Genomic DNA, 13,532 nt, shown 5'->3' with positions numbered 1-13,532 from the left:
CAAATGTCTCCCTATTGTATCAACACTAAACCACAATTCCCATAATCCAAAATTACTCACAAGACACAATGAATAAGAACTATAGGCTGCAGTAATCTAGACAAAGGACAAAATAAGTACAAAGCTTGTGGTGCCACAAAGGCCACACTGCTCCAAAGTCTTATCCTACGTCATGCCCTGTTCCAACCAGCTAGCTTTGTGACTCAACTTCAGTGACAGAGAACTTTTAAGATCTTGGTAATGACATGGAGAAAAAAGGTTTGACAAAGGTATATGGACTTACAGCGATAATTTATGATGTAGGAAATCTGGCAAATGTTAAGAAATTAGTAACATTTTTTTTAAAAATTAAACACTGACTCCTGATCAGATCCCACTGCTTACTTATGCAGGTTAAAAATGCAAAAGTAATTTTAACTCCATATACTCTGGCCTACAGTACCGTGCAAAAGTCTTGAACCACCAGCGTGACCTTAAGAAATTTGAGGAAACTGGGAAACTGGATAAGTGGAGGACAAAAGAAGAAGTGGCAGCTTTAATCTACAGCCGATGAACAGTATCTGAAAATCATGTCATTAAAAAATAGGAAAGAAATCCAACAAAGACCAGAAACAGGACCTGAGAGATGCAGATGAACCTTCAATGGAAGGAAGAGGAAGAAACAGCAAAAAAAGTCTGAGGCATGCATACTAACTCCCAAACTAGAATGAAAATGAGTAGCAACAAGTCTTATGGAGTGAATTTGAATTTGAAATCTTTGGTTCAAATGATCATCAATATGTACAAATGAGAGGGATCAGGCGAGGCGTTACAACAGTGAGTGTCTACAGCCATCTGTGAAACATGGTGGAGGCTCTGTCAATGTTTTTGGCTGCATTTCATTCATTTGTATTTGAGATCTTGTTTAAATTGATGGAAATATGAACACAGGAAAGTAATATCAGATTTTGATCCACTATGCAGAACCATCTGACTGCCAGCAGCTTAATTTTTCATCATTACAATAACACGGTAGAAGCATACCTGGATAGAAAAACACAGTGGAACAGCCTAGACCTCAACATTAAATGGTGTAAAGAGCTACTGAAGTAATGGATGAACAGTTAAGAAAGCTGGGCACAGTGGTGTTATAGCATTTAGATGCAATCCGCATGCAATAACCATATAAGCTTCCTTTAGAGACAGAACGGGGGGAACAGAATTTGCTTATCAAGCTTAATGACCTTAATGACCGAGGACCTTTTCATCACCTCTCCCATAAACTTGAGGAAGGAAAGGAGCAGCACTCCTGTCAGCCTGTTTCCACACCTACACTTTGGAAGCGCTCCAGTTCATAAATGAAAATATACAAGGCATCAAACAAAAACACACAGCTCTATCAGAAGCTAATAAGCTTTTATGAGATTATTACTCAAGAGAATATTTCAGCAACAGTCACAGCGGGCATTTTTAGTCAGTGACGCAGTTGTACACACACACACACACACACACACACACACACACACACACACACACACACACACACACACACACACACACACAAACACAGAGCATAAAAAAGGAAGTATTCTCCAGTGAACGCCCCGCAGTCTTGAAAAGCAGTGACAGCAGGATGTTCCGTCACCAATCCATCAGCTTTGTGCTTTAATTGGTCATTTTAAGTGCAGTTTTGTTTCCTCCAGTGGGCTGCCAGGAAGCAAACCTCAAACGCGATCAAGATTTGGCTCTGCGTTAAATTTAAACACATGACCTCTGATGGTGGGAGGATCAGGTGAAAGAGAGGCCTCGACAACAGGTCTGGACATTTAAAGAAAAACTAAGAAGAAGAAGAAAAAAGAGAGCTAATAGCCAGCATGTAAACACATTCTTTTACACCCACCCACCCCATCCCCATCCCCTCGTGTATCTGTGTCCCATTTCATTCCAAAAGACGAGATGAAAAGTGTGACAGAAAAAACGAGTGACACGCAACAGAGGTTCCAAGTGAGGCTGTTGCAGTTACATGGCGTATGTTCCAGCAAACTGAACTAGTGCTACGCCCACTCCCGCCTCCTCTGGACCGCTCCCAATCCTACAACAAGAGGATAAATGGGCTGAGATACACTGGCCATTATGCGTTATTATTCATAAGAGAGGGTGTGTTATCGTTGGCACCACCTAGCAGCGGCTGTTTAGAAAGGGGAGTGAATAACTCTGGTCATTACTGATTGCACAATTACAAAATGTGGCTGCTACAAAATGTCGGGTCGGTTTTGTTCAGCCCCCCTTGGAAGTAAAACGGGTCATGGCTCGGATCAGTCAGAGCTCACACACTGCAGAGAAACTGGGAAGTGCTTCATTGTGCTGTAGCACATGCAGAACACTGTGAAGGAATGCACTGAATGTTGTTAGAATAAACATTTTTTGCGTGTGTGTTTTAAGCAAGTAAAGCCAGGATAATGTCTACAGATCAACCTGGCTGCATTAAAACCTGCAGGCAACTGCTGCTCTTTTTAAATCACCTCCAACAGGTCATTAATTGACACACAAATTATTACCAGCTAATCTTAAACTACACTGGCTAATGGTAAATTGCAACGAGCTGATGTCACGCTGCATTACCTAATGACATGCACTACACTGAGGAGGAGAGGCCAGGCTGACTTTGGGTGGCTGTTTATGTTGAGGCAGTGCATTCCCCCGTTCGCCAGGCAACCAAACGGTTTACGAGCAGTTACTCACACAAAAGCAAGGGGCGGGCTGATTGCTCAACTAATTGATCTCCACCAGAGATCACAGAGCCGTGCTCATAAAGAGGGAGGGGGAACGCCTCCCATGACATCAGCGCATGCTGCACGGCGAGACGGGACCTGCAACTCAGGGAAAAGACTTCTTCCCACACTGAGAGATGCAGTCGGCAGAGAGTTTACACACATTTTGCAACCAATAATCAGCAGCGGGGTACTCTGCTATTAGACAAAGTGGTTGGTGGTATAATGACAACCTTATTAGAACTCCGAAATATAAAATAATATACACATAAGCTTCATGGGAAACATTTGCCATGCCACCTTCTCTTTCAGTGTTGTGCAAAAAATTTGCTTCCAAAATTTTGATTATGCCTAACACCCACAGGGAAATTCCTGTTAGGTCAGAGGCCAGCTTTAGTTGCTGAAATTCCCTTTTTGTGAGCTGACAGGTGTTCGGTGTCTTTCAGCGAAGCTGATGTGAGCCAAGAGTTTAAGCACAGATTAAAAAATCATTGTTAAATTCCATGTAGTGGAAAAAAAATCTACTTTTCATGTTTTATATAAATATAAGTCATTTAATCTATTCTAGATTTTGGATTGGAGCAGCTATATGTTTTTCTTATTACACAGATATGAGAGAACAACAACTTTCAAGTGTGATAGAACTGCACAAAGACTAAGACCCAATAGCTGGGATTATTTCACATAATCCCATATTTCTTTTCTCTGTCTCTCTTTTAAACACAACCCATCAATTGATATCTGCACCGAGGCCAAAAGCAAACACAGTAATGCCGCACGTTTTCACACAGACGAAGAAACATGCTCGGGCCTGGGCGAAGTGGCAAAGAGGGATGGCTTTAGACAGTCTTTCATTGTGAGGATAATTCAGTTCATTAGCACCACTCATACCTTTCATCTCTTATCTGGTCCCCGGGTACAAAGTGCAACCTTGTGTTGTCTGGCAGCTCATCGGAGGTGAAAGGTGAGCTGAGCGATGGCTCATTGTGTTTCTGTGTCTGCAGTTATGGTAGCGGAGCTGTCGCAACTCCTGCCAGCAAGGAGCAGATGTGTGGCTGCCAAATTAGCCGTGATGGCATCATTAGCCTGATAGCATCTGCCCTCATAAAAGCAGGCAGATGCTGCTAAGCTGTTCTGTTAGCCTTTGGCCTTCATATGGAGTGGACAGAGGTAATGGTTCTTGTCAGCTTTGCTTTTGCTGTCACAGACCATAAAATATGTGATGTAATGTTAGCTCTCTATGAAAGTGTAAAAGATGTGGTTGCAGTTGTTTTCAGCCAAAAATTCAAATAACCCAAGGTGGATAGCTTTGCACTGCCGTCACGAATGCCTAATAGGTAGCACCAAGCCAAGGTTTGCGATGAGCCATACTTAGTGTGTGAGGGACCCTGGTCCCTGAACTAGTCTGATAGTGCCAACAGATTCCTAGCCCCAAATCTTGACTCCTGGTCCTTATCCATATCTTGCGTTGACACTTGATGGCTGAAACCCAATCACCCTGAGCGGGTAGACCACGTGGGTTGGCAACGCGGTGGAGTCGGGGGGACAAAATGAATGTGAAAACAGTCAAGTCAAGAATCCAGCAGACACTCTGTAGCCTCAGTGTGTATTTTAATGTACATCCTGCCTGGCTAGAAATGAAACGAACCAAAAAGAAGACATTTAACTGTTATTTATGTTTCTGCCACAGCATTGTGCTTTCTCCAAGATCATGAATTTAACCTGATTTGTGGAACATCTCCGTGGGCTGGCACTGAAATGAGCTGTGATCATTCAGCCCCAAAGGCCACACAGGCAGTTTAGTAGCTGGGGACCAAAGAGGACATTGTGGCATATCTGAGTTTTGACCGTGCAGCTATTATCTGTCGCCAAAGCCGAAGACTTGAGAGGGAGAGAACGTTAACACGAGCTTGACCTCCTCCTTTATTTAATGTGGATGAACACAGAGGTGTGGATTGAACCACACATAGTGGGAATCTGTGTTTTTTTCCAACAATCTTCTCTCAGATGCTTATTTAGTAAAAGATCACGCACTAAATGTAGCGCTATTGTTTAAAAACTGGTCAAATGATTTCTTGTATTTTAAAAGCTTCACTTTGCTATGATGCGCTCATCACATTGTCAAGATAAATACCCAGTGAGAGGCTTGTAGCTCTGACAGTTTCCACAAATATGTCAAAGAACTGTTTTGTCCACCTTAAACATTACGCCCCACGGCTGCAGTTTGGCTGCGCCCCAACTGGTCACAGAAGATCTCATTTTAAAAGGATTTGTTTTTCTTCCCAGTGCTGCCGAGGTCTTGCTCATAGGGAATTGTAGGATCATAGTGATTTTATTTACCTCACGATATAAAATGGCCTGAGATAAAATGACTGTGACTTGGAGCTCTATAAATAACAATTTGCAGCATCATCGCTGCCACAGAGACACGAGACTGAGACAAAAACTGATTTCACAAAAAAGCTAAGTTGGTGGGGTTTTTTTTATTTCTGTTGCTTTCCCCCAAACTACCATCTACTCACTATTAAAGGAAGTGGATTTTTAAGCAATTGCAAACTTGACTTGCCACTTGGTGATTGTATGATAAACAGTGCAGTAAATCCTGTTTCTAAAATCCTGTAGTTAAGTGCATGTTGCTCTGGTTTCTTGTCCCTGGGAAAATATATGGACTGTAATTGTGAGGATAGTTTTGATCTACAGTACTGCAAAAAAAAGTCTCAAGCCATCCCTCATTTCTTTTTAGCATTTGTGTCCAACAAGCCAGACTTGCTTGTAAATTGTCTTGAACAATAGGCTTTCTGAAGGTTTTGCAAAGTTCTTCTTTGGACATTGACTGCTTTTTGACTCATTTTCAGCCCAGTCCTTCTACCGGACCATTTTCAGTGGATTATTTTTATTTTTATTTTTGAACCAGCGTTGTGTCTACACATAACAAACAACTTAGCAAAGAACCAATTTTGAAGTGTATCTTGTCAAAAACACACATTCTTTGTTCCCCATTTTAAATATAAAAAATATGCCAAAGACACCACAGTTTGACAGACATGAAATACTTTGGCATAAACAAAGTTATTCCCAAAGAGCTTTTAATCAAAAGCTTCTCTCAGCATGGTGTGCAGTGTGTCATTGGAAAATACATAGAATCAGTTCATCCAGTGAAGCCTCGTCAGAAATGGTGTCACTGGAAGAGTGGAAGAAGCCATTATTGAGGAAGGGAAACAGAGAAAAGGCTGAGGTGTGCTGAATTACACAAGAACTGGACTGAACATCAGCAGCAAAAGGTCTGGCGGAGTGATGAATCCACATTTAAAATGTTTGGTTCAAACTTTAAATAATATGTACAGAGGACAGAGGTGTAATAGTGAGTGTCCACAGCCTTCTGTAAAAGACGGTGGAGGATATGTTATGTTTTGGCCCTGCATTTCAGCCAGTGGTGTTAGAGATCTTGTCAAAATGTATGGAATCACGAACACAGAAAAGTACCATCAGATTTTTGATCCACCATGCAGTAACATGTAGAAAGCATTTAATTAGGGACAGCTTCATTTTTCACAGTGATAGTGATCTCAAACACACTGCTAGTGCAGAAAAAAAAACTACCTGAATAGAAAAACAGACAATGGAACAATCAGAGATGGATTGGCCTCAACATTACTGAAACAGAAAGAACAGCCAACATCCAATGAAGAGCTTTGAATATCCTTCAATAAGCCTGGAGAACTATTTCTGGAGACTACTTAAGAAAGCTGCCTAAGAGACATCAGGCTGTGTTGAAGAATAAAGGTGGTCATACCAAATATTGGCCTTCACGCTTTTTAAAACAAAACAAACAGTTTTTGCATTATATATTGTATTTCCATGTGTGTTCTGCACATCTTTCAATAACTAACTGAACCCTTTTCCAATTTTCCTAGCAAAATATAAAGAAAGCTGCTAGAAGGATGCTTGTCACTAGAAAATACAGCATGTACTCTCTATAAGGAAATGGCTCTCTGGCTCTCCTGTGATATTGAATATCTGAACGTGGAGTCTCTCCTTTTCTGTTTAATATAAATAGTATATGAGTGATAAAATGCAGCAAAATGAAGGCCCCTTTCTCATTTTTCAAACATCCTGCTACCTCCAATATGTGCCTCATTAAAACCACATCTCGAATACCAACTCCTCATGTTCCGACTCAGTTGTTTATCTCATTCATGCCATCTCCTTTTTGGCTTGATCAAAGAAAAACGAAATCTTTAAATAATTTTCTTATTCTGATGCTTTGTTTGTTTACATAACACCAAGGTGACGGGGCAGAGGTCGATGCGTAAATCCATATTCTGCGGGAGATTGAAATCTCCCCTTTGCAGATCCATTTGGTTCTCGTTCAGTGTTTAAATTTTTTTCTGAAATCATCAAAAGCGCTCCGGAAACTTGTAAAAGGATTCATCATCTGGAGTCCTTGTTGTTGAAGTCCTTTGTTGTTGTCTTTGCCCTCATCAAAATCGCAGCTGCTGCAGCGTCGTGTGATCGAAACGTTCATTGTTTGGTGTCGTGAGTCTGGTGGAAGCGAGCCTGGAGGCAGCTGCGGGTGGGGGTGGGGGGGTCGTGGATCATTTTTATGCCTTTGCATCACCGAGTAAAACGTGCTTTATTAAAGAAAGTCCAGGAATTCTGTGCGACACAAGCACTGACTTTAATAACGAGTCCATTCTGGGGCCGTGGCAACTGCAACACTGTATTTATGATAAAGATTTAAGGGCTGTTCATCATCAATCATCTGCTTTTCTGCCATCCGTTTTATGCAACATGATGTGATCAACGACTCCGTGGCGTCTTTATGAGCCTTAATAGCAACGACTACTGCCAGAGAATTAAGGATAATCTCTTGGTTGCGTTATTAGAAGTGGATTTCTAGTTTTAAGCATCAGATTAGGGAACCACCTTATCTATTAAAACTACACTGCTACAGCTCTGTACAGTATTTAAAAAAAAAAAAAATATATAGCCTATATATATATATATATATATATACACACACACACACACACACACACACACACACACACACACACACACACACACACACACACACAGGGGACGTGTTTGCCTATACAGCATTAAATAACATTAAAAGAAAAACTTTATGGTCAAAATATGACTCTGCTATACTGTATGTAAAATGTCATTGGCATAAAATTCGCTATGGAAATCCTCCAAAAAGACTACTTTTTATTATAAATATTTTATAATACAGTTTTATAGTTGAGAACAATAAGCTGTAAAGAAGGGTGTAACTGTATAGCCGAAGCCATAAAATAGTTATGCACATGTTTTTTGAAATGATAAAATGTTGGGGGAACTGTAAATGTATTTTTGAGCTCCATCTAGGAATCAAAAGTGTTGGAGAACCTCCTAAAAAAGCTTTACATATAAGTATCGCTTTTCTGTGTGTTACTACTAAATGATACTACACTACTACAGAGACATAGCTGTAGAAATGAGGGAGAAAGCTAACTTATTATAGTGTAAGTCATTTAATACAATTTAAGTGTTACTTTTCTTTTTATAATACACATAAAGTACAGAAGCACTTCATGGATATGAATGAACTCTTGCGACTTTTCTGAAATATCACCCACATATGCGCCATAGGTGTTATGCAAGCATTGTATAAGCTCTGTGCACTGGAATCAAGTACACGTGACGCATTCGCAGTAAGTGCGCGTTTGTGTCTCTGTGTGCCCAGATCAATAAACCCACTGTTGTCGTGAAAATATGGCTCTGTAATCTGCAGCCTAAGTGCTGTCTTTCCCTGAGATCACAGACCGCCATGAGACATGAACCCTGTTTGATTTGGCGCACGCCTCCCGCTCATCATACCAGCGACTGTACAGGATTACACACAGTGAGAGAATAATTGCTCCTGGATAAGCAACAATTGCGCTGGAATTCGTTCCTTCTCCACCTCTGAAGAAGCGGCACATTCTTTTCAGTCGACACACACACACACACACACACACACACACACACACACAGAAAAAATACAACCCTCGCACAACCCTCTCATACATGTTGTATGGTTAGACATCTGACACCTGTTGACAGGGTTGGTAAATTCCTGCTGCCGCCATGGCGCATTTTCAAACCATCCGTAACAAAATTTCATTAGAGATCATCGTGCACAGACATTTGATTGTTTCTGAAGTGTAATCCCCCCCCCCCTTGTAGACGGGACGAAAAACCGCCTCCACCAAGCTGTGGGATGCGTAATTTTCATCCAATATGCACACCCACCGGGAGCGCTTCCTTACTAACCCTGATAGATGGCACTTGAACATAAATAGATTGCAATAGCATAGCTCTAAGTAGGCCCTTGAAACCAAATGAAAGCAGACCCAGAAAAGACACATTGCCACTCTGGATGTCCAATCAAAGCAAGCAGCTGTTTTGCAGTAACCATTCCTTTCTAAACTCATAGAAGATGAAGCTCTGTCCTGCAGTGTGTCTCTCTGATTGCATACAGTATGCTAGACCTAATAAAATAGCTTATTTAACCAAATTAGCTAAATGTTCTTCTTTAATGAGCTGCAGTCACCCGACTGAGAACTTTTGCACCAGTTTTAGTATTAGATGGCAGCAGCATACAGTGGAATTATTGGAGTTACTGGCCGAGATTTACCTGTGGCTGGGCTTTTCACTAACTCAGTTATTTGGCAAATGTGTGACAGATTTTATTGAGAGGCATTTGGAGCCTGCTACTGTGCACATGGCTTATTATCAGCACTCAAGCTATTGTCACTGCAGGAAAACCACTACAGTGGCAGTGTGAGCAGAGTGGGGATGTGTGGATGAGATAACACAGCTCATTAGAAGAGCCTGGGGACAGCTGAGGAGATAGCACTTATTATTTTTCATGATGCTCTCGCAAACATAGAAGTTTTTTTTCCCATGTGAAGTAAATATTAAGGATCATTGACACCAAATTTTTAAAAAAGAATGAAATTAAGATGTATTTCCTGCTTTTTTTGTCAAATGTTGTTGTGTCTGAAAAGTGATTGTGTGTTTTTAAATGATGACTTAAGTGTTACAGTATGTGGAAAGATGAAAAGTGCAATACCAGCATTGGCCTTCTTGGAGAAAGACAACTAAGAGCATTCCGTTACCTATTCATGAAAAGGCCCTGTTGCATTTTCCCTCACACTTCCCTTAAGTGGAGATAACATCTGGGATAAGAAAGAGAGTAAGAGGGAAAGGGAGGAGGGAGCCTGTGTGTGTGTGTGTGTGTGTGTGTGTGTGTGTGTGTGTGTGAGAGAGAGAGAGGTTCTTCAAAGCCTGGCATAGTGCGTGTTGGATCAGTCTTGGGGAGGGAGGTGTGGGAGATAAGCCTGCGACAGCTGCCAAACACCTCTGTGTTTTACTGTGTGTGTGTGTGCGCGCGCTTCTGGGCCTCCCATTCAAAAGCAGTGTTTTTGAATCCCAGCCACCTGCCAGCTCCGGTCTCTTATGGCAGGTGTGAATCCGTTTGTACGTGATTCAGACCACTGATGAACACGGAGCATATGTGACAGTCTTATCGCCTGCATCTCCCTGTAATAACAGCAAGAAGAGCGCACTGATGGAGAGATTACCAAAATGTGAGGTACTGTGGGGGCTGCTCATAAAAATGGTACATGACTGACAGAGGCAAAAAAAATAAAAAAGTAAGAAAAAAGAAATTATATATATATAACACAAAGATATATATATATATATATATATATATATATATATATATATATATATATATATATATATATATATATATATATATATATGACAAAATGGTGGTGGCTAACCAACCGGACATAGTGGTGGTAGACAAACAGAAGAAGACGGCCGTAGTGATCGATGTAGCGGTTCCGAATGACAGCAATATCAGGAAGAAGGAAAACGAGAAGCTGGAGAAATACCAAGGGCTCAGAGAAGAGCTCGAGAGGATGTGGAGGGTGAAGGTAACGGTGGTCCCCGTGGTAATCGGAGCACTAGGTGCGGTGACTCCCAAGCTAGGCGAGTGGCTCCAGCAGATCCCGGGAACAACATCGGAGATCTCTGTCCAGAAGAGCGCAGTCCTGGGAACAGCTAAGATACTGCGCAGGACCCTCAAGCTCCCAGGCCTCTGGTAGAGGACCCGAGCCTGAAGGATAAACCGCCCGCAGGGCCGTGCTGGGTGTTTATATATAAAATAACTTGCAAAATTACTCTGCCACAAAAAACACTAAAGTTCCCCCAAAGCAGTGTCTTGTTTCACTTTTGCTTAAAAGGCAACGCATGCAACAAGACCTGGCAAAAATTATAGAATCAAAACACCTGAAGGACCACTTTGTAGCAAATAGAGCGAGCACAAATATGACACAAAACAAAGTTTGAAATGTGTGACGCATGAATCAAACAAGTTTAATTAAATTAGGTTAATTCATCACATATATTTTCCAAGTAGAAGAAGAATTGTGGAATCACTTTGTGTTCTGCGAGTCTGAAACAAATACCTGCACAAATCTAAATATGTTAAAACAAGCTGTTGTACCTGGCTAATTGAAAGGAAGCGTGGCCCCAGCAAGAGAGCTGTTAGTGGAAACAATGGAAAAGATTATGCAACTCCTTAAAGATGTTATTTGCACCAAAACAAGAAATGAAAAGCAAATGTGCAGAAACATGAGCCAGTGTTTGCGAAGGAACGGTAAGAAATGGGCTGAATGAAAAGGGACGTGCATACAGTAAAGCCAAAGTGAAAAACCAGCACTAACACTGAAACAGAGATTACAGCAATCATGTACTGTCTGCCGACATTATGCTGAAACTTTAGTCTGGTGACGTTTTGGTGAAACAAATAAAGACGACTGCCTTAACCTTCCATGACCCGAACTCTTTCATGGCATGCATTTTTAATTTCCCTTTGCTATTTGTGCTGATTGGGACCTGATGATACTCTACAAGGGCCTGAGATCCACATATGAGGACATTTGTTTAAAATTGCAATAGAACAGTGGCAGTACAATATCCTCGTAAGTAGATATCAGGCCCTCGTGGAGCAGAATTTTGTATTGTGGTCTAGATAACCCAAAATGTGATGTCCACATATGTGGACGCCAGGCCCTCAGAGGTTTAGAAAGAAAACAAGCACATTTGCCTTCATCCTGCTCATTTATCAAATATGGGTTGAATGTCCGGTGAAGGGCGAAGAGAAGATGATTACCTCACCAGGAAAGCCTGACAATGGGTTTCTGATCAATCTGCTCAATCTATCTATCTATCTATCTATCTATCTATCTATCTATCTATCTATCTATCTATCTATCTATCTATCTATCTATCTATCTATCTATCTATCTATCTATCTATCTATCTATCTATCTATCTATCTCGGGATCTCGCAAAACTTTTGCGAGATCCCGAGTTTGTTTTGCGAGATCTCGCAAAAGTCCGTCTTAATTTTTTTTTCTCCCATGTCCCCTGCGGGGCTCCGTATGTATTTAATGGACTATGCTTATAAAGTTTTGACTTGCCATTTTGATTTTTATTTGTTTTTTTATTTTTACTTTGGACAAGGAGGTAGAGCCAGAAAGGTAAACAGTATTAGTTAATGCTAGCTCTAGCACGTTAGCTTAGTTAGGACATAAATACCTCAGTGTTATGACAATTTTCATAGAATTTAATGAAGTATTTATACAAAATCAACACTGTACACTTGTACTAGCCTATGCTTATTTTCCCCATGCTTAATTTTCTGCTCAACATTTGGAAGCAGCCTCAAGTGGCTCTTGGAGGAAACACACTTTGTGTCACTTGTGTGTTTTGAGCCAAGCTCACAGGTCAATATAGCTAGCTTGTTAATTGCTTAAACCAAGTATTACTGTCATTTCAGTGACTTGTACTTGGTTTAATAATACTTGTTCTGATACACTTCTTGTTATAGCTAATAATCTTTTTTTTTTTTTTTTTTTTTTTTTTCCTTTCTTGGAAGTGACATCAGAAACAGCAGCATGTGACATCACGTGATGGCGGAGCTATATATATAGCTAATAATCTAATAGCTAATTGAATTGAACTGTGTGACCAGTGACAAAAGTGTGATAAATTAAACAGATACAATGTCATTTTTATTCACACGAGCTATGATTTCAAAAATGAATTCTTTATTTAATGCATCAGTGCAATATGTATCTTGGGGTCGATATTAACAAGTCTCTCAGATGCGTAGGAGAGCGGAAGAAAGTTTTCCTGCCAGACATCACCAGAGTTCAGAGGTTAAATTCACAAGCAGGTGGCCCAGCAACACAGAGCTTGAACCAGGACGTTTCTTTTAGAGGCTTCATTATTTGCAATCCAGACCACAGCACACCATCTGTTTCAATAACCTCGTCTTACTCTGACGAACCCATACTGGGAGATTGAACTCTGTGATGTTTTTTAAGAAAGTGCATTTTCTCAGACTGAATTTGGCTGCCTCATAATTGCAATTTGGAAAGTCTTTAAACTTGTGTGCTGAGTTCGTCACTGTCAGATAACAAGCTCATATTTCTAAAACGTCACCTTTTCAGGAGCTAAGAAAAACAGCGTTGTTTTCTAGCTTGATGACACCGCATTTGGTTTTGCGTGTCCACGGGTTTAGAGTGTGTCAAACGACAGTGGACTGTGTAACCACGCAACCAAAGTGAAAACATGAAAATCAGAAAAACTGAACGGTTTTCAATGGCATTACCACAAAGGGTTGTTTAAATTCAATAAACGAAGTAATGAACTTATTATGCTTAGCCCAGC

General features: G+C 40.8%; 1 protein-coding gene across 1 annotated transcript in view; it reads left to right on the top strand.

Moving 5' to 3' along the window:
• ntn1b (netrin 1b) overlaps positions 1-13,532 on the top strand; it is a 48,841-nt gene that overhangs the window by 14,733 nt on the left and 20,576 nt on the right. The gene's annotated exons all lie outside the window — the stretch shown is intronic.

Source organism: Aulonocara stuartgranti (assembly GCF_965226115.1).
Source record: "Aulonocara stuartgranti genome assembly, chromosome: 4".
In the NCBI taxonomy this organism is placed as follows: domain Eukaryota; kingdom Metazoa; phylum Chordata; class Actinopteri; order Cichliformes; family Cichlidae; genus Aulonocara; species Aulonocara stuartgranti.
Note: the sequence above shows the minus strand (reverse complement) of the source record. Positions and strands in the feature narration are given on the sequence as shown.